At 36.2% G+C, this 17,145-nt stretch overlaps 1 protein-coding gene across 11 annotated transcripts in view; it reads left to right on the top strand.

The window, feature by feature from the left end:
* The window catches only part of TFDP2 (transcription factor Dp-2), a 175,571-nt gene that overhangs the window by 60,264 nt on the left and 98,162 nt on the right, over nucleotides 1-17,145 (top strand). For 3 of the 11 annotated variants that reach the window (XM_057545095.1, XM_057545096.1, XM_057545092.1), the window contains one exon: nucleotides 4,028-4,163. The exons of the other annotated variants lie outside the window; for them this stretch is intronic. The gene's annotated coding sequence lies outside the window, so the exon portion shown is untranslated. The remainder of the gene's footprint in view (nucleotides 1-4,027; nucleotides 4,164-17,145) is intronic. 11 annotated transcript variants of the gene reach the window in all.

Genomic DNA, 17,145 nt, shown 5'->3' with positions numbered 1-17,145 from the left:
TTCCCCCTTTCCATACCATAGTCTTTGGAAGGAAGTCATTATGTGGAGCCCACACTTGAGGAGTGGAGAGTTTGCTCCACTTCTTTGAGTTGTGAGTATCTACATGATTTGTTTGGAATTCTTCCACCCTAGATTTGTCTCTTCTCCTCCATTTACTTATTTATTTAGTTAGTTAATTCTTTCTTTATACCAGTATGGACTCATGGATATTTAGTGTATAGTCTGGGTCATAGTCCAATACTACTTCAGTTTTTTTGCTCAGATTGTTAGGACTATGGCCATTGGGAGCGTTCAGTTGCTTTTCTGTGTCCCTTTGACATATTTCCTGCCCATTCCTCAGATCAGCCATTTTCTGAAAGAGTCCTGATTGCTTTTTATAGAGAATGTTGTTAGAAATCAAGGTCTTGCTGCTAAGTGAGCTCGTCATTACTGGGGTGGTGTCTTTCTTTTTGAATCACTGTTTTTCTTTCTGTCTATGATACCACACTTTTTAAGTCTTATAGGAAGCAGTACAGTGTAGCGGTTAAGAACAAGGGCTCTGGAGGATGAGGGTGTAATCTTGGTTGCACTTCTTATACTCCACCAAATGTGTAAATCTGAGCAGGGTGATCTCTCTAAGCCAAAATGTCCACATCTGTAATGATGCAGATAATAATGGTAAATTGCTCATAGGGTATGTAAGGATTAAATGAGGTAGTGCACGTAAATCACTTAGTACAACACCTAGCACATAGTAAGCATTCATTAAGTGCTTACTCCTTTTCCTCTTGTTAATATTTTCATCTTCCTTTTCGGCCGTTCCCTTCAGTCTACTCTCCTAGCTCTCCTTTTGTTTGTCTTCTAAATGTTAGTGTTCCATGGGGTTTTTGTCTTAGTTTTTTTTCCCTCACCTTGTACATTTTCCCTAGGCAATTTCATCTATTCTCACTGCTTTTACTTTGTATATGGTTGATTCTCAAATCTGTACCTCCGGCCCAAACCTTTGTCTTGAGTTTTTGTATATTTAACTGCTTATGCGACACCTTCATTTGAATAACTTATATGCATCTCAGACTCAATCTGTCCATAATTAAAGTGATTATTTCACCCTCTCAAAACCTACTTTTCCCTTTTCTTTATCTTACTGGATAGTACAGTAGTACCTTTCACCCTTTGCCCAAACCAGAAACTGAAGCATCATCTTTGACTCCTTTTTGACCTCTCTACTCCCAGTCAAATCACTTACAAGACTTGTTGATTCCAGCACTTACAAGACTTGTTGATTCCAGCGAAATATCTCAGTTCTCCCCACCCACTTTCTCTATTCCATTGCTATTATCTTAGTTCAGGCTACTATAAACTATTTCCTGGATTACTGTAGCTGTTTTTCTTGCTTTGAGATTTTCTTTCTTTCTGTTTCATTCACTGTACTATAGCTACATACTTTTTCTCAAACACAAATCTGAACAAGTCTTCCCAAGTTAAAAAAACATTTTTTGTTCCTTATTGCCCTCAAGATAAAGTCCAAACTCCAGTTTAAAAGATCCTTCATGATATGGTTCTTGCTTTCATCTTTAGCCTTATCTCAGACATTTATGCTTCTGCCACACTGAACTGCATTCTCTCTGTCTGTCTGTCCCTCTTCTCCCTCCCCTCCCCTCCCCTCCCTTTTCTCTCTCTCTCTCTCTCTGTCTTTCTGTATTCTCTTCTCTGTACCTATAATGCCATACCTCTCTGACAGCATCCTCACTTCACTCCTGATAGAAATACATTTCACTTGGCTAATTTCTGTTCATTCCTAGAATCTAGGTTTAGGTCTCGTACCCACTTGGCCCATAAGCCTCTAATACTCTCTACTTATCCCGATTGCAGTATTTATCACACTGGACTTTAATTTTACTGATTTACTTATTGATCCCCACCTGACTCCATGAAGTCAGAGACTTTTTATCTTATTCATCACTGTTTCTCTAGAATAGATATTTCAAAGTAACTATTCCATAGTAGCTGTCCCAAACTGGAACTTTGTTGAAAGAATGTGTGTCTTTCCTTCTACCTATAATTCCCTTGGCCACTGGGCAAATTCCTGTTTATGCTTTAAAATCTAGCTGAGCACGAATTCTTCTGTACCTCCTTGTTACTGAGCCTCCTTTGTGTTAACCTTTGGACCCTGTACATACTTTATTATTGTCCTTATCACATTATATTGTGTTTCTTTATAAGATTGTCCTTTCTTTTTTTACTAGACTGAGCTCTTTAAGGGCAGGGTCTTTTTATTATGTATATAAATTTATTTATGTTTTATTTATTTTATTTTTGGCTGTGTTGGGTCTTCGTTGCTGTGTGCGGGCTTTCTCTAGTTGTGGCAAGCGGGGGCTTCTCTTTGTTGTGGGGAGCACGGGCTCTTGTTGCTGAGCACGGGCTCTAGGTGCGCAAGCTTCAGTAGTTGCAGCACGTGGGCTCAGTAGTTGTGGCTCACGGGCTTAGTTGCTCCGTGGCATGTGAGATCTTCTTGGACCAGGTTTCTACCCTGTGTCCCCTGCGCTGGCAGACGGATTCTTAACCATTGCACCACCAGGGCAGCCCAGGGTCTTTTTTCATATTTTTGTCTTTAGAGTCTAGCTTGGCATCTAGAGCAGTTATATATACTCAGTAAATTTTTAAAAGTTTATTTTTTATTGAAATATAGTTAATTTACAACATTGTGTTAGTTTCTGGTGTACATTAAAGTGATTTAGTTATACATATAAATATATTCTTTTTCATATTATTTTCCATTATAGGTTATTACAAGGTATTGAATATAGTTCCCTGTGCTATACAGTAGGACCTTGTTGTTTATCTATTTTATATATAGTAGTTTGTATCTACTAATCCCGAACTCCTAATTTATCCCTCCCCTCCCTTCCCTTTTGCATACTAAGTAAACATTGAACTGCAAGAGCTTGTTTTGCCATAACATTTCCAGACTTTTAATGCAAATATTTATTTATCTAACCTTTGAGAAACGTATAAAGACGGAACTTACTTTGAATGCTTTTTGAAACAAAGTGTTAAGGTATTCAGTGAGGGAGGTTTCTGAGCTTTTTGTCTTAGGGCATCTATCTAAGAGTTGGACGTCTAAAAGTTACATAATTAATTAAAATAAGAACAAGCCTGAAGATGATTATATTCCGCCATAGCCAGGCGAGTTGCAGAGGATTCGAAAGCAGTTGAGTATTCGTATATCCTTGTCATAAATCATGTAATTGTGTATTATTTTTTATTTTATTTTACTTTATTATAAATTTATTTATTTATTTATTTATGGCTGTGTTGGGTCTTCGTTGCTGTGCGCGGGCTTTCTCTAGTTGTGGCGAGCGGGGGCTACTCTTCATGGTGGTGTGTGGGCTTCTCATCATGGTGGCTTCTCTTATTGTGGAGCATGGGCTCTAGGTGTGCAGGCTTCAGTAGTTGTGGCTCTTGGATTCAGTAGTTGTGGCTCTCGGGTTCAGTAGTTGTGGCTCATGGGCTCAGTAGTTGTGGCTCACGGGCTCTAGAGCGCAGGCTCAGTAGTTGTGGCGCATGGGCTTAGTTGCTCTGCGGCATGTGGGATCTTCCCGGACCAGGGATTGAACCCATGTCCCCTGCATTGGCAAACAGATTCTTAACCACTGCACCACGAGGGAAGCCCTGTATTATTTTTTTAAATGAAAGAAAAAGATACTGTAACTCAGGGCTTCATTATCTATAGTGTTGAAAGCCCAGCGGAACCTTTGTTGAAGATCAGGGATTCCTTCATTATCTGAGAGGTACATGCTGTTTCTTGGGCTATATCTTTGGGTGGTTCTGGCATGCGAAAGAGGCCATATTTGCCTGTAAGCTGTATGCGTTTCTCGGGCAGCTGCTGTGGGCTAAATTGCTTGTGTCCCTGCAGGTAGATGAGCCCTGCCGTGTATCCTCCTCTTGCTCCTTTATGTCCTCAGCAGAGCTAGCAGTGCCACCTTGCCAACTCCTTCATTGCTTGCACATCAGATTGAAAATATGTGTATCTTTTACTCACTGCCAGTTCCGCACTGTCCAAGAGATTGCAGTAGCCTACAGCTGTGGAAATGACAACCTACTAAAAGGAATGCAGCAACTCAAAAGAGGGAATATCCCTGGATAATCAGATTCCTCCTATGGGGGCAGAACTAATGGAAAAGGTAAGAGAAAGCATGACGGGAAGAAAGAAGAATGGAAGCTCTCAAGAGGATACAGTTGGAACACCGAGAAAGTTGTTTTGGAACTAAAAATATATTCACAAGTCTTGAATCTAAGGAAGATTAAAAACAAAAAAATGGCCAAAGATGTACCATGAACAAAACAATATTGATACTAAATAAATATACTAACAGCCTCAAGCTATTAAAGGGACAAAGAGAAATATTGTATTGTGATGAAAGGAACAATCTACCCAACAATCCAATTTTTAGGAAATGGGCAAAACTTATGAATAAACAGTTCACAGAAAAATATTAATGGTTCTTAACACAGATAAAAAGGCACTCTACCTCATTCACAAACCATACGTAATTTAAAATTATACTTGAGTACCATTTTTCACTCTGTAAGGCTGGCGAGTATTAAGAAGTTTGATAAAACCCTGTTGTCAAGGGTGTAGGATAATGTGCTCTCTTATACTGCTGGTGGGAGCATAACCTTTATGGGAAGCAATTTCACAGTATTTATTAATTTAACATTCACATTTCCTTTGACCAAGTAGTCCCAATTTTAGGAATGTACTCTACTGATATGTTTATAAATTTGGGAAATAACATTTAATCTTTGCGGTATTGTATGTAATAGCAAAATATTGGCAACAGTGTAAATCCATCAGTAAGATCTGGCTAAATAAATTATGTTCAATACATATCATGGAGTACTATGCAGGTGTAAAATTGGGAGTGAGAAAGCTATGTACAAATATGGAATGATCTACAAAGACACATTATTAAGTTAACAAAAGAAAATTGCAGAACAATGTGCCGAATAACCATTTGTTTAAAAAGCAGTGACATACAAACACACGTATCATGTTTCTTGTAAGGATACACAAAGACTTGACATTCCTTATCTGGTAGTTAGAGAAACAGTATCTTTCACAGAGAAGTTTTAATCTTAATGAAGTCCAACATTAAAGCCTCATTTTTTTTTTTTTTTTTCATGGATCACACTTTTTGGTGTTGTATCTATAAAGTCATTACCACACTGAAGGTCAGTTAGATTTTTCTCTTATTTTTCTTCTAGGAGTTTTACAGTTTACATTTAGGTCTGTGATCCATTTTGATTTAATTTTGTGACAGGTGTAAAGAATGTGTCTAAATTCTTTTTTTTTCCCTGCATGTGGATGTCTGGTTGTTCCATCCTCATTTGTTGAAAAGACTGTCCCTTCTCCATTGAATTGCCTTTGCTCCTTTGTCAAAGTCTAGTTGAAGGTATTTGTGTAGGTCTTTTTCTGGGCTCTCTATTCTATTCCACTGATCTATTTTCTTATTTTTTTGCTGATACCACACTGTCTTGATGACTGTGAGTCTTGAGGTTGGGTGGTATCAGTCCTCCAACTTTTCTTCTTCAATATTGTGTTGGCTGTTCTGGGTCTTTTGCCTCTCCGTATAAACTTTAGAATCAGTTTGTTGATATCCACAAAATAACTTGCTGGGATTTTGATTGAGATTGCATCGACTCTGTACATCAGTGGGAATAACTGACATCTTAACAATATTAATTCTTCTATGCATAAACGTGGACTTCTCTCTCCATTAATTAGATCTCTGATTTCTTGCATCACAATTTGGTAGTTTTCCACATATAGATCTTATACGTATTTATTGGATATATCCTTAAGTATTTCATTTTTTGGTGCTAATGTAAATGGACTTGTGTTCGTAGTTTCAAACTCCAGTTATTCATTGCTGGTATATAAGAAAGCAGTTGACTTTTATTTATTAACCTCGTATCCTGCAACCTTGCTATAATCATGTATTAGTTCCAGGATTTTTTTTTTGTAAATGATATTTTTGTTATTGGTGGTGTCTTTTTTTCTCCTTTTCTTTTTTTGGCCACGCTGCGTGGCATGTGGGATGTGGGGTCTTAGTTCCCTGACCAGGGAGCAAGCATGTGCCCCCTGCAGTGGAAGTGTGGAGTCTTAACCACTGGACCGCCAGGAAAGTCCCTGTAAATGGTATTTTTAATTTCAATATCCAGTTGTTCTTTGCTAGTATGTAGACACACAGTTGGTTTTTGTAGCCTGCTCCCTTGTGAAACTTATTTCTAGTAATTCTTTTGTAGATTTTTTTAGGATTTTCCTTATATACTCTCACGTCCTCTGTAAATAAAAAGTTTAACTTTTCCTTTACAATTTGTATTTCCTTTTCTTTCCTAATGTCACTGATTAGGACTTCCAGTTCAAGGTTGAGTAGAAATGGAGAGAACAGAAATTCTTGCCTTGTTCCTGATCTTAGGAGGAAAGTATTAAGTCTTTTATTATTAGGTATGATATTAGCTGGTAGAGTTTTCGTAGCGCCACCCTGCATCTGGTTGAGTAAGTTTCCCTTCTAAGTTTTCTGAGTGTTTTGATAATGAATGGTGGATTTTGGTAAATGTTCTTTTTCTGCACCTATTGCAGTGATTATATATGGTGGGAGTAATTATAGCCCATGAATATGGTGAACTACATTGATTGATTTTTACGTGTCACAAAAACTTTGGATTCCTTGCATAAACAGCACTTAATTTTTTAAATAATTAATTAATTAATTTTTGGCTGCGTTGGGTCTTTGTTGCTGCACGTGGGCTTTATCTAGTTGCGGCGAGCGGGGGCTACTCTTCGTTGCGGTGCGCGGGCTTCTTATTGTGGTGGCTTCTCTTGTTGCAGAGCATGGGCTCTAGGCGCGCAAGCTTCAGTAGTTGTGGCACGTTGAGCTCAGTAGTTGTGGCGCGCAGGCTCAGTAGTTGTGGCACACGGGCTTAGTTGCTCTGTGGTATGTGGGATCTTCCCGGACCAGGGCTTGAACCTGTGTCACCTGCACTGGCAGGCGGATTCTTGACCACTGCGCCACCAGGGAAGCCTAACACCACTTAATTTTGAGAGGAGCTTATGAATTCTCCATTTGGAGAGTATTGTTGATCAGAGCCTGTTTTGTACTATTTTTTTTTTTTTTTAAAAGACTGTTGCTTTTTTTTTTTTTAATTTTATTTATTTATTTATGGCTGTGTTGGGTCTTCGTTTCTGTGCGAGGGCTTTCTCCAGCTGCGGCGAGCGGGGGCCACTTCTCATCGCGGCGCGCGGGCCTCTCACCATCACGGCCTCTCTTGTTGCGGAGCACAGGCTCCAGACGCGCAGGCTCAGCAATTGTGGCTCACGGGCCCAGCCGCTCCGCGGCATGCGGGATCCTCCCAGACCAGGGCTCGAACCCGCGTCCCCTGCACTGGCAGGCAGACTCTCAACCACTGCGCCACCAGGGAAGCCCTGTACTATTTTTAATCCCTTATAATCTAGAGATGATTCTGGAATCCCTGTGTAACAGCAGGGATCCAGTTGAGGTTAGACAGAGTACATAACATTTATAGTGGAACCAATTGTTCAGGTTTTGTAACATTTTTTGAAAAGATCTTCACAGCCTGGAAACAGGAATAAAAGAAAGCATTTTGTGGGTAAGGCAGTAGAAAGAGAAGGAATTCAGAGTTTTCCCAAAAGTGTTGCTGGAATGACTCCTTATAGGGACCATATGAATGTATGTCTGCTAAGAAGGGAATGTGAGAACTTACCTTTCTTGATGAGAAAAAGTTTAAAAGGAGCTGGAAAGGTGAAAGGGTAAGGAACTGGTGTTAGAGATTATTTCAGTACTCAAAATCTTAAAAATAGAGTAGCTTGTATATTTTGGATTTATATGTTTCATTAAAAAGGCTGCTAACGTTTGCCCCCCTTTTTTTTTTAATTTTACTTCACAGATTTAAGTCCTCAAATATCTAGTAAGCTTTGTTTTAATTTATATTACTTTGAACAGTAGGTATAAGCAACATTTGGTTGCTATTTCTATGAAAATTCTTTGGCAGGCTTCTAAATCTGAGGTCATGTTAGGGTAAGTTTGGCCTCTCTTGCTGTGTGAGGCTTACTGAGAGATTGTATTTTAATAAACACAGTGAATGGTTCTGGCTTTGCCTTTTGAATCTGAATTTGGTTTCAGGATATTTAAAAATATCTTAATGATCTGATAATAGACTAACCCATTCTACAAGTAGTTTTATCAACCTGTTCAGTCCAGTAGCTTGCTTTTCCTGTAGGACCCGTGCCATCTGATCTTTTTCTCTCTTGTATTTTTCTGATCTTTTTTTCTCTTGTGTTTATCTACAAGGTAAGTTTTATTTCCGTAATCATGTTTAGTTTACCAGACTACATAATTAAATACTAAAATTAAATAAGAATTATCTTTTAGAAATAAAAGTTAAGTTCCTGATTTAAAACGAAAAATTAAAATGTTTTTAAATAGACTGTGCTTACTACATCTTTTATCTTCCTGTTAACTGCTTTTGCAATGTATATTGTGGTTAGGTAGAATTACATAACTTTGTTCTGTGTTTTGATTGCATGTTGTAGATTTATAAATAATTTTGATAACACAGTATGTTGTACCTGAGGCCAAATAAAATGGCTTTTTTTCCCATTTTTTAATATAAATTTTTATTCTCTATTCTGATAGTTAATATAAATTGCTTTATTTTAGAGCGTGACATGATGATACCTATTTTTAATATCTTGAAATAACTAGTCACTATTTCTTATGAAAGTATGATAAATGGATATTATTCTTTTTGGAGGAAAGGATATCTGCAGTCTTGCTTCTGTAGTATTTCAAAGTTCATTTTCAGTGAATCAGCTTGTAACTTAGTTGGCAGAGTAGAATACTGTTGATGTTAAAAGGTCCTTCTTTATGTGATTTCTTATTTGCTAGGTAGTTGGAAAATGGAGTTGATCCAATTGCCTGTTTTTATTTCCTATTCCTATATGGCTCACTGTCTTCTAGAAGAAAACTTTTCCACACCTTTAATTTAGCTAGCCATCTTGCTTACTATTGGTAACAACTATTGGTACTGGTTAATTTCAAACCCACAGCACTAAGGGAAGATGATAATTTTGATTGTCAATTGGAATTTAGTTCTAAAATCAACTTCTTAAATGTTTTGTTTTTTTGAATTTCCTCATTTAAATTTATCTTGTTTATGACCAACATAAAATTTGCATGAGTTGCCAAATCTAAAAGCAAAATATCAAAAATCATGCCTTAAAGTTGTTTAACAGCTTTGTTGCCAACACAGTGTTTTGGCAATTTAAATTGCAAATGTTATTTAGGAAAGACTAAATTGCCTCTTCTGCATTTAACCTGGTTTCTCCTCTTCTTTATAAATTACATAGTAAATAAAAATGGTAGCTAAAATATTCTTTTCTAAAGCTGTGTCTTTAAAAAATACTAAATAGGAAAACTAATAAAATTTGCTAAAATTTTACTAACTGTATTTCTTTAGGAGTTTTTAATTCATTCTAATGAAAACACATTGTATTTTGCTTCATGTTGTAAAGTAAGTTTGATATATTTGAAAAGGCTCAGGTTTTGGAATCACTGAAGCAGAGCTTCAAATTTCAGCTTTGCTATTTACTAGATCTACAATTGATAACATTGAAAATATACTAAATCTCTCTGATTTTCACATTTGTGCTTTGGTGATTGTAATACCTACCTTGGAGGGATTGTATTTTCTCATTTAACTCTCATGTGTAAAGCTTTATGCATAATACTTAGCATGTAGTGGGTGCTCAATAAAATATTAATTCTCTTCTCCTTTACTTCCTTCAGTGTTCCTTTGATATTTGAGCCTTTCCTTATCATTGTATCAATTATGTAGAAAATGTCTGCAAGTTGCTGGTTAAATTATTGAAAAAGACCAGCCTGAATACATTTAGTTACAAACTGTATTTTGAAGTAAAAGGAAATTGCTATTAGGATTTACTGGTAATACAAATTACTTCTTTCATTTTCTGCCTGTGAAACTAATTAAATCCAGTTTTTGGCATATCTCAGAATAAGCTAGGAACTGTTTTGTCATCCCTTTCTTCAGTGACATCCTTTACATCCCCTTTAGTGAGTCCATTTGGGACCCATTAAAGTGTGACGAGTAGCATGACTGACACTGCAGACATGTAAATCACAAATCTAAAAGAAGTGGAACAGAAGATGAAAACACTTATCTAACACGAAGACCCTCAGTCTCTCAGATGAGCAAAGTGCAATTAGAATAATAGTTTCTAAAAATTATTTATCTTTTTTCCATTCCCTGATTAATAAAGGTGATGTTTTCTTAGTATGCCTGGAGGTGTAGAGTGCTTTAGTCCAGTAGTTCTTAAATTTTAGCAAGCAACAGAATCACCTGGAGGGCATCTCATAAAGATTGACTCCAGAGTTTCTGATTCAGTAGGTCTGGGGTGGGGTCTGAGAATTCATATTTCTAACAAGTTCCTAGGTGAAGCTGATATTGCTAGCCCTGGACCACACTTGGAGAATTACTACTCTAAGGGTATGTAGAAGAAGTGGGGATTAAGCAAAAGGTAGAATCAGACTGACTTCTCTGCCTAAGATTTTTCACTCAATTCAGAAAACTTTTTCCAGTACCTTCTGTGTGTCTAGTACTGCAGTATCATCAAGCCTCACGTCTTAGACTTTCAAACCACAGATTTTTGCTTTACGAAAGGACTCTACTGCCTAAGGAGCACTTCTAAAAGAAAAGACGAGTGAAGAAAGGAGGATAGGCTATCCATTTTGTTGCTTTTTCAAACCTCTGTCCTCATGTTATAGCAATATTTTATCTTTTGCTAATTTTAATGCAAAAACATTGGCTCTTGTAATTCTATCTCTAGGTATCTCTCCTAAGGAAGTAAATTTTGACTTATAATTAATATAGACAAAGACAGATATTTATCATAGCATTGTTTGTAAATAGCAAAAATGTAGCTCACACACAGAAGTATATTACTAGGTGATTTTAAAGTAAATTGTGTATGTATGTATATGATAGCTAAATTTGTAGTCATATTTTGCTTATGAAGAAAAACATTTTGAAAATAGAAAATGCTTAATACACATAATTATTTTATGTAGGTATGTTTTGATATAATTTAACCTCTCACATTTAAGTAAAATTGTATGTATTCTATGTTCTTAACTATGTGACATTTTTAGAAAAATGAGGAAATACATCAAATTACAGGTATCTTTTAGAACATGAGATTATGATTGATTGGTACTATATATTTTCTGCATTTTGTAATGTATCCAGAATGGGGTATTTTGTAATGAAAATATTCATGTCGTATATTTACACACACATATATATATATAAAGTTTTAGTTGAAATATATAGAGAAAAGTACAAATACAGGTGTACAGTTCAGTGGAATTTAACAAACCAGCACTCGAAACTAGAAGCAAAATACCAGCACCCCAGAAGCATGCTTTGTGCTCCCCTTGAAGGCTAAGTGCTGTCTTGACCTCTAACAGGATAGACTATTTTTGTCTGTTTTGGTGCTTTACATATGGAATCATGCAACATTTATTCTTTGTGACTTGCTTTTCTTGCTCAAAATGTTTGTGAGATTCATCCATATTGTAAGTAGTTGTAGTTGATCTTTTCTCATTGTTATGTAATATTCCATTGTGTGATTAAACCATAATTTATTTATTCATTCTAATGCAGTTGGGCATTTGGGTAGTTTTCAGTTTGGGGATATTACAATTAGTGATCTCACAATATAATTGTAAAATACCGAGTCTGTCAAGTGTATTTTCGTAATTGAATTTTATTTTCCTATTAACTTATATTATAATTGAAGTTATGTTCTCATATGAAAATTCTTCAGTAGAATGGGTTTACATTTTTTTGGCAAAGACAGATAAGTTGATAGACTGTTGACGATTGTAATCAGGAACATTACTAGACTCAATACTTTTAAAGCACTACACGGATTAAAAAAAATTTTTTTTAATTTAATTTTATTTATTTTTTTATACAGCAGGTTCTTATTAGTTATCCATTTTATACATATTAGTATATAAATGTCAATCCCAATCTCCCAATTCATCACCCCTCCCCCCCAGTGCTTTCCCCCCTTGGTGTCCATATGTTTGTTCTCTACATCTGTGTCTCAATTTCTGCCTGCAAACCAGTTCATCTGTACCATTTTTCTAGGTTCCACATGTATGTGTAACGTACGATATTTGTTTTTCTCTTCCTGACTTACTCTGTATGACAGTCTCTAGATTCATCCACGTCTCTACAAATGACCCAATTTCGTTCCTTTTTATGGCTGAGTAATATTCCATTGTATATATATACCACATCTTCTTTATCCATTCGTCTGTTGATGGGCATTTATGTTGCTTCCATGACCCGGCTATTGTAAATAGTGCTGCAATGAACATTGGGGTGCATATGTCTTTCTGAATTATGGTTTTCTCTGGGTATATGCCCAGTAGTGGGATTGCTGGGTCATATGGTAATTCTATTTTTAGTTTTTTCAGGAACCTCCATAGTGTTCTCCATAGTGGCTGTATCAATTTACATTCCCACCAGCAGTGCAAGAGGGTTCCCTTTCCTCCACACCCTCTCCAGCATTTGTTGTTTGTAGATTTTCTGATGATGCCCATTCTAACTGGTGTGAGGTGATACCTCATTGTAGTTTTAATTTGCATTTCTCTAATAATTAGTGATGTTGAGCAGCTTTTCATGTGCTTCTTGGCCATCTGTATGTCTTCTTTGGAGAAATGTCTATTTAGGTCTTCTGCCCATTTTTGGATTGGGTCATATTTTTAATATTGAGCTGCATGAGCTGTTTATATATTTTGGAGATTAATCCTTTGTCCATTGATTCATTTGCAAATATATTCTCCCATTCTGAGGGTTGTCTTTTCGTCTTGTTTGTAGTTTGCTTTGCACAAGCTTTTAAGTTTCATTAGGTCCCATTTGTTTGTTTTTGTTTTAATTTCCATTACTCTAGGAGGTGGATCAAAAAAGATCTTGCTGTGATTTATGTCAAAGAGTGTTCTTCCTATGTTTTCCTCTAAGAGTTTTATAGTGTCCGGTCTTACATTTAGGTCTCTAATCCATTTTGAGTTTATTTTTGTGTATGGTGTTAGGGAGTGTTCTAATTTCATTCTTTTACATGCAGCTGTCCAGTTTTCCCAGCACCACTTATTGAAGAGACTGTCTTTTCTCCATTGTATATCCTTGCCTCTTTGTCACAGATTAGTTGACCATAGGTGCATGGGTTTATCTCTGGGCTTTCTGTCCTGTTCCATTGAACTGTATTTCTGTTTTTGTGCCAGTACCATATTGTCTTGATTACTGTAGCTTTGTAATATAGCCTGAAGTCAGGGAGTCTGATTCCTCCAGTTCTGTTTTCTTCCCTCAAGACTGCTTTGGCGGGCTTTCCTGGTGGTGCAGTGGTTGAGAGTCTGCCTGCCAATGCAGGGGACACGGGTTCGAGCCCTGGTCTGGGAAGATCCCGCATGCCGTGGAGCAGCTAGGCCCGTGAGCCACAAATACTGAGCCTGCACGTCTGGAGCCTGTGCTCCGCAACAGGAGAGGCTGTGATAGTGAGAGGCCCGCGCACCGCGATGAAGAGTGGTCCCCACTTGCCACGACTGGAGAAAGCCCTCACACAGAAGCGAAGACCCAACACAGCCAAAAATAAATAAATAAATAAATAATAATTAAAGGTGCTAATAATTAAAAAAAAAATGACTGCTTTGGCTATTCAGGGTCTTTTGTGTCACCATACAAACTTTAAGATTTTTTGTTCTAGTTCTGTAAAAAATGCCATTGGTAATTTGATAGGAATTGCATTGAATCTGTAGACTGCTTTGGGTAGTATAGTCATTTTCACAATATTGATTCTTCCAATGCAAGAACATGGTATATCTCTCCATCTGTTTGTATCATCTTTAATTTCTTTCATCAGTGTCTTACAGTTTTCTGCATACACGTCTTTTGTCTCCCTAAGTAGGTTTATTCCTAGGTATTTTATTCTTTTTGTTGCAGTGGTAAATGGGAGTGTTTCCTTAATTTCTCTTTCAGATTTTTCATCATTAGTGTATAGGAATGCAAGAGATTTCTCTGCATTAATTTTGTATCCTGCAACTTTACCAAATTCATTGATTAGCTCTAGTAGTTTTCTGGTGGCATCTTTAGGATTCTCTATGTATAGTATCATGTCACCTGCAAACAGTGACAGTTTTACTTCTTCTTTTCCAATTTGTATTCCTTTTATTTCTTTTTCTTCTCTGATTGCCGTGGCTAGGACTTCCAAAACTATGTTGAATAATAGTGGTGAGAGTGGACATCCTTGTCTTGTTCCTGATCTTAGAGGAAATGCTTTCAGTTTTTCACCATTGAGAATGATGTTTGCTGTGGGTTTGTCATATATGGCCTTCATTATGTTGAGGTTGGTTCCCTCTATGCCCACTTTCTGGAGAGTTTTTATCATAAATGGGTGTTGAATTTTGTCAAAAGCTTTTTCTGCATCTATTGAGATGATCATATGGTTTTTATTCTTCAGTTTGTTAATAAGGTGTATCATATTGATTGATTTGTGTATATTGAAGAATCCTTGCATCCCTGGGATAAATCCCAGTTGATCATGGTGTATGATCCTTTTAATGTGCTGTTGGATTCTGTTTGCTAGTATTTTGTTGAGGATTTTTGCACCTATATTCATGAGTGATATTGGTCTGTAATTTTCTTTTTTTGTAGTATCTTTGTCTGGTTTTGGTATCAGGGTGATAGTGGCCTCATAGAATGAGTTAGGGAGTGTTCCTTCCTCTGCAATTTTTTGGAAGAGTTTGAGAAGGATGGGTGTTAGCTCTTCTCTAAATGTTTGATAGAATTCACCTGTGAAGCCATCTGGTCCTGGACTTTTGTTTGTTGGAAGATTTTTAATCACAGTTTCAATTTCATTACTTGTGATTGGTCTGTTCATATTTTCTATTTCTTCCTGGTTCAGTCTTGGAAGGTTATACCTTTCTAAGAATTTGTCCTTTTCTTCCAGGTTGTCCATTTTATTGGCATAGAGTTGCTTGTAGTAGTCTCTTAGGATGCTTTTTATTTCTGCAGACTACACAGATTTTTACATTACTTTTAGAGCTTTGATAACTTTGAAATGTTCTTATCATCTTGATTTTCTTTCTGTTTTATCCGCTGATACCCTTATTCCTAACTCTAGAAGTATAGTTCTCAGAATTTATTCCCTTCTTCCTATTGGCTGAGTCTTTAGAACAAGGTGGAAAGCACAAAATAATTCAAATTCTCCAGTAAAAAAAAATCCAGGTTATATATATAATATGTAAATTATATATGTATAATCTTATTAGCCTCATTGGTATTTTAAAATTATATTGTAGTGGCAGGCTTTTGAGACAAAGTAGGACTTGTTCCTAGCACAGTGCTAGATAAGTGACTCACAGGGGCTTAACATCTATCTATCTGTTGAGTGGATGAAACAAAGACAAAATTCCACTATCAAGTTTTTCTCTTCTCAGGTTTTGTTGGCGTTTCCACTTGCCCACTCCCCTAAAATTTTCGATCTTTAGTTTAAAAACGGGTATTTGAAATGAATAAGAGAAAATTGTCATTAGTGGAATTTTTTAAAGTGGAACTTTTTCTCAAGATAACCCCATAGACAAGTCAGAGGAGAGAAAGGTAAAATCATGAAATCACTGGAGATATTATACATTTTAGTGATTTTTTTTTAATAGTTCTAATTTGGGAGAGTCTATTCAAATTCCCATTAAAATAAAAAACAAGGTTAGTGTTATCATAATATTAGTTAAGGTGTATCAGTGAAGTAAATTCTACAATATATATTGGATACTTACGAACAAAGAGAACTAGGGGAAAAAATGCTTTAAGAGGAGGAAAATAAAAGAAGTTCCAAATACGAGGAAAGAAAGCTAGAGGCAGAGAGATCAGGAACAGTGAAACTGTCTGACCAGCATCTGTTATCCTAGATGACATTAAAGAGCTTTGTGTTGAATGTTTTTTTCCTCAACTCTCTTCTACTTTGGATCACAAAATTTTATAGTGTATTGTTTAGTTAGAAAAGACAGCTAATCCTCTAGAAATTGTTATTTGCTGCCAGTTTTTAAAGCTTTCCTTGGTTTTTGGTTCCAGATCTTTAAACCTCACTATGAACCAACCCAGTTGTTGAGAAACATTGGATACAGTCATTGGAAAATCTTAACCATATGTGTTAGAGTGGCTACAAAGAAAATGCACAGGGCTTAGACCTGAAACTTCAGTGCTTTGTTTAATGTGTGTTTCAATTTTATATAATTGATCAAAGCAAATATATAAAACTGCTACTTAATTTTGTATAAAAATATCTAAGTAACTGTTGCTTTATTCTGTAATATCAGATACACAAATTCAAAGATAGTCTAGATTTTAGTTGTTTAGGTCGCTGTGTTCTCTCTTGGATTAGTATCCCAAGGTGATTGTTAAATGAACTGGATATTTTAAAACTTGTCGGCTTATACCTGAAACTAATATAATATTGTAAATCAACTAACTTTAATAAAATAAATAAATAAAATTTAAAAGTTTACTTAAAAATATTAATTCACATAGAAATTTCTAGAAAACATAGGTTAGATCAGGCTTTATTTAAATCAGTGAATTGTACTATCCTGGAGAGGTAAGTTTTTTAAGGCAGTGTCCTTATCTCAGTTTCTGTGAAATTTGAATTGGGGATCTTGTTAAGATAATTGTGACTGTTTTACAAACCATAAGGAGAAAAGTAACATCTGGTATATCTGGAACACAGACTTTAAAGGATTCCAGCATTAACTCATACTAAGCTCAGTTGGTGCTGAACTGGCCTGGGGAATAATGTGTCATAATAGCATATGACCTCTGAGATGGTTTGGATAGAAAACCTTATTATGTAAAGCCAAGGGGGCTGAGTCTGGGGCCTGTGGTCAAAGAAAGCTTCTAGCATCTCCCTGCAGCCACATTTAGTTCTACTGTTATTACCTACTCCCTTCCAACTCATCCTGTATTTTTGGAAAAGGAAGGAAATGTCTTTCTCTGAGATTTTTCTAT

Source organism: Balaenoptera acutorostrata, chromosome 4 (genome assembly GCF_949987535.1).
Source record: "Balaenoptera acutorostrata chromosome 4, mBalAcu1.1, whole genome shotgun sequence".
NCBI lineage: Eukaryota > Metazoa > Chordata > Mammalia > Artiodactyla > Balaenopteridae > Balaenoptera > Balaenoptera acutorostrata.
The sequence above is the reverse complement of the archived record's forward strand: the minus strand, read 5'-3'. Positions and strand labels throughout refer to the sequence as shown.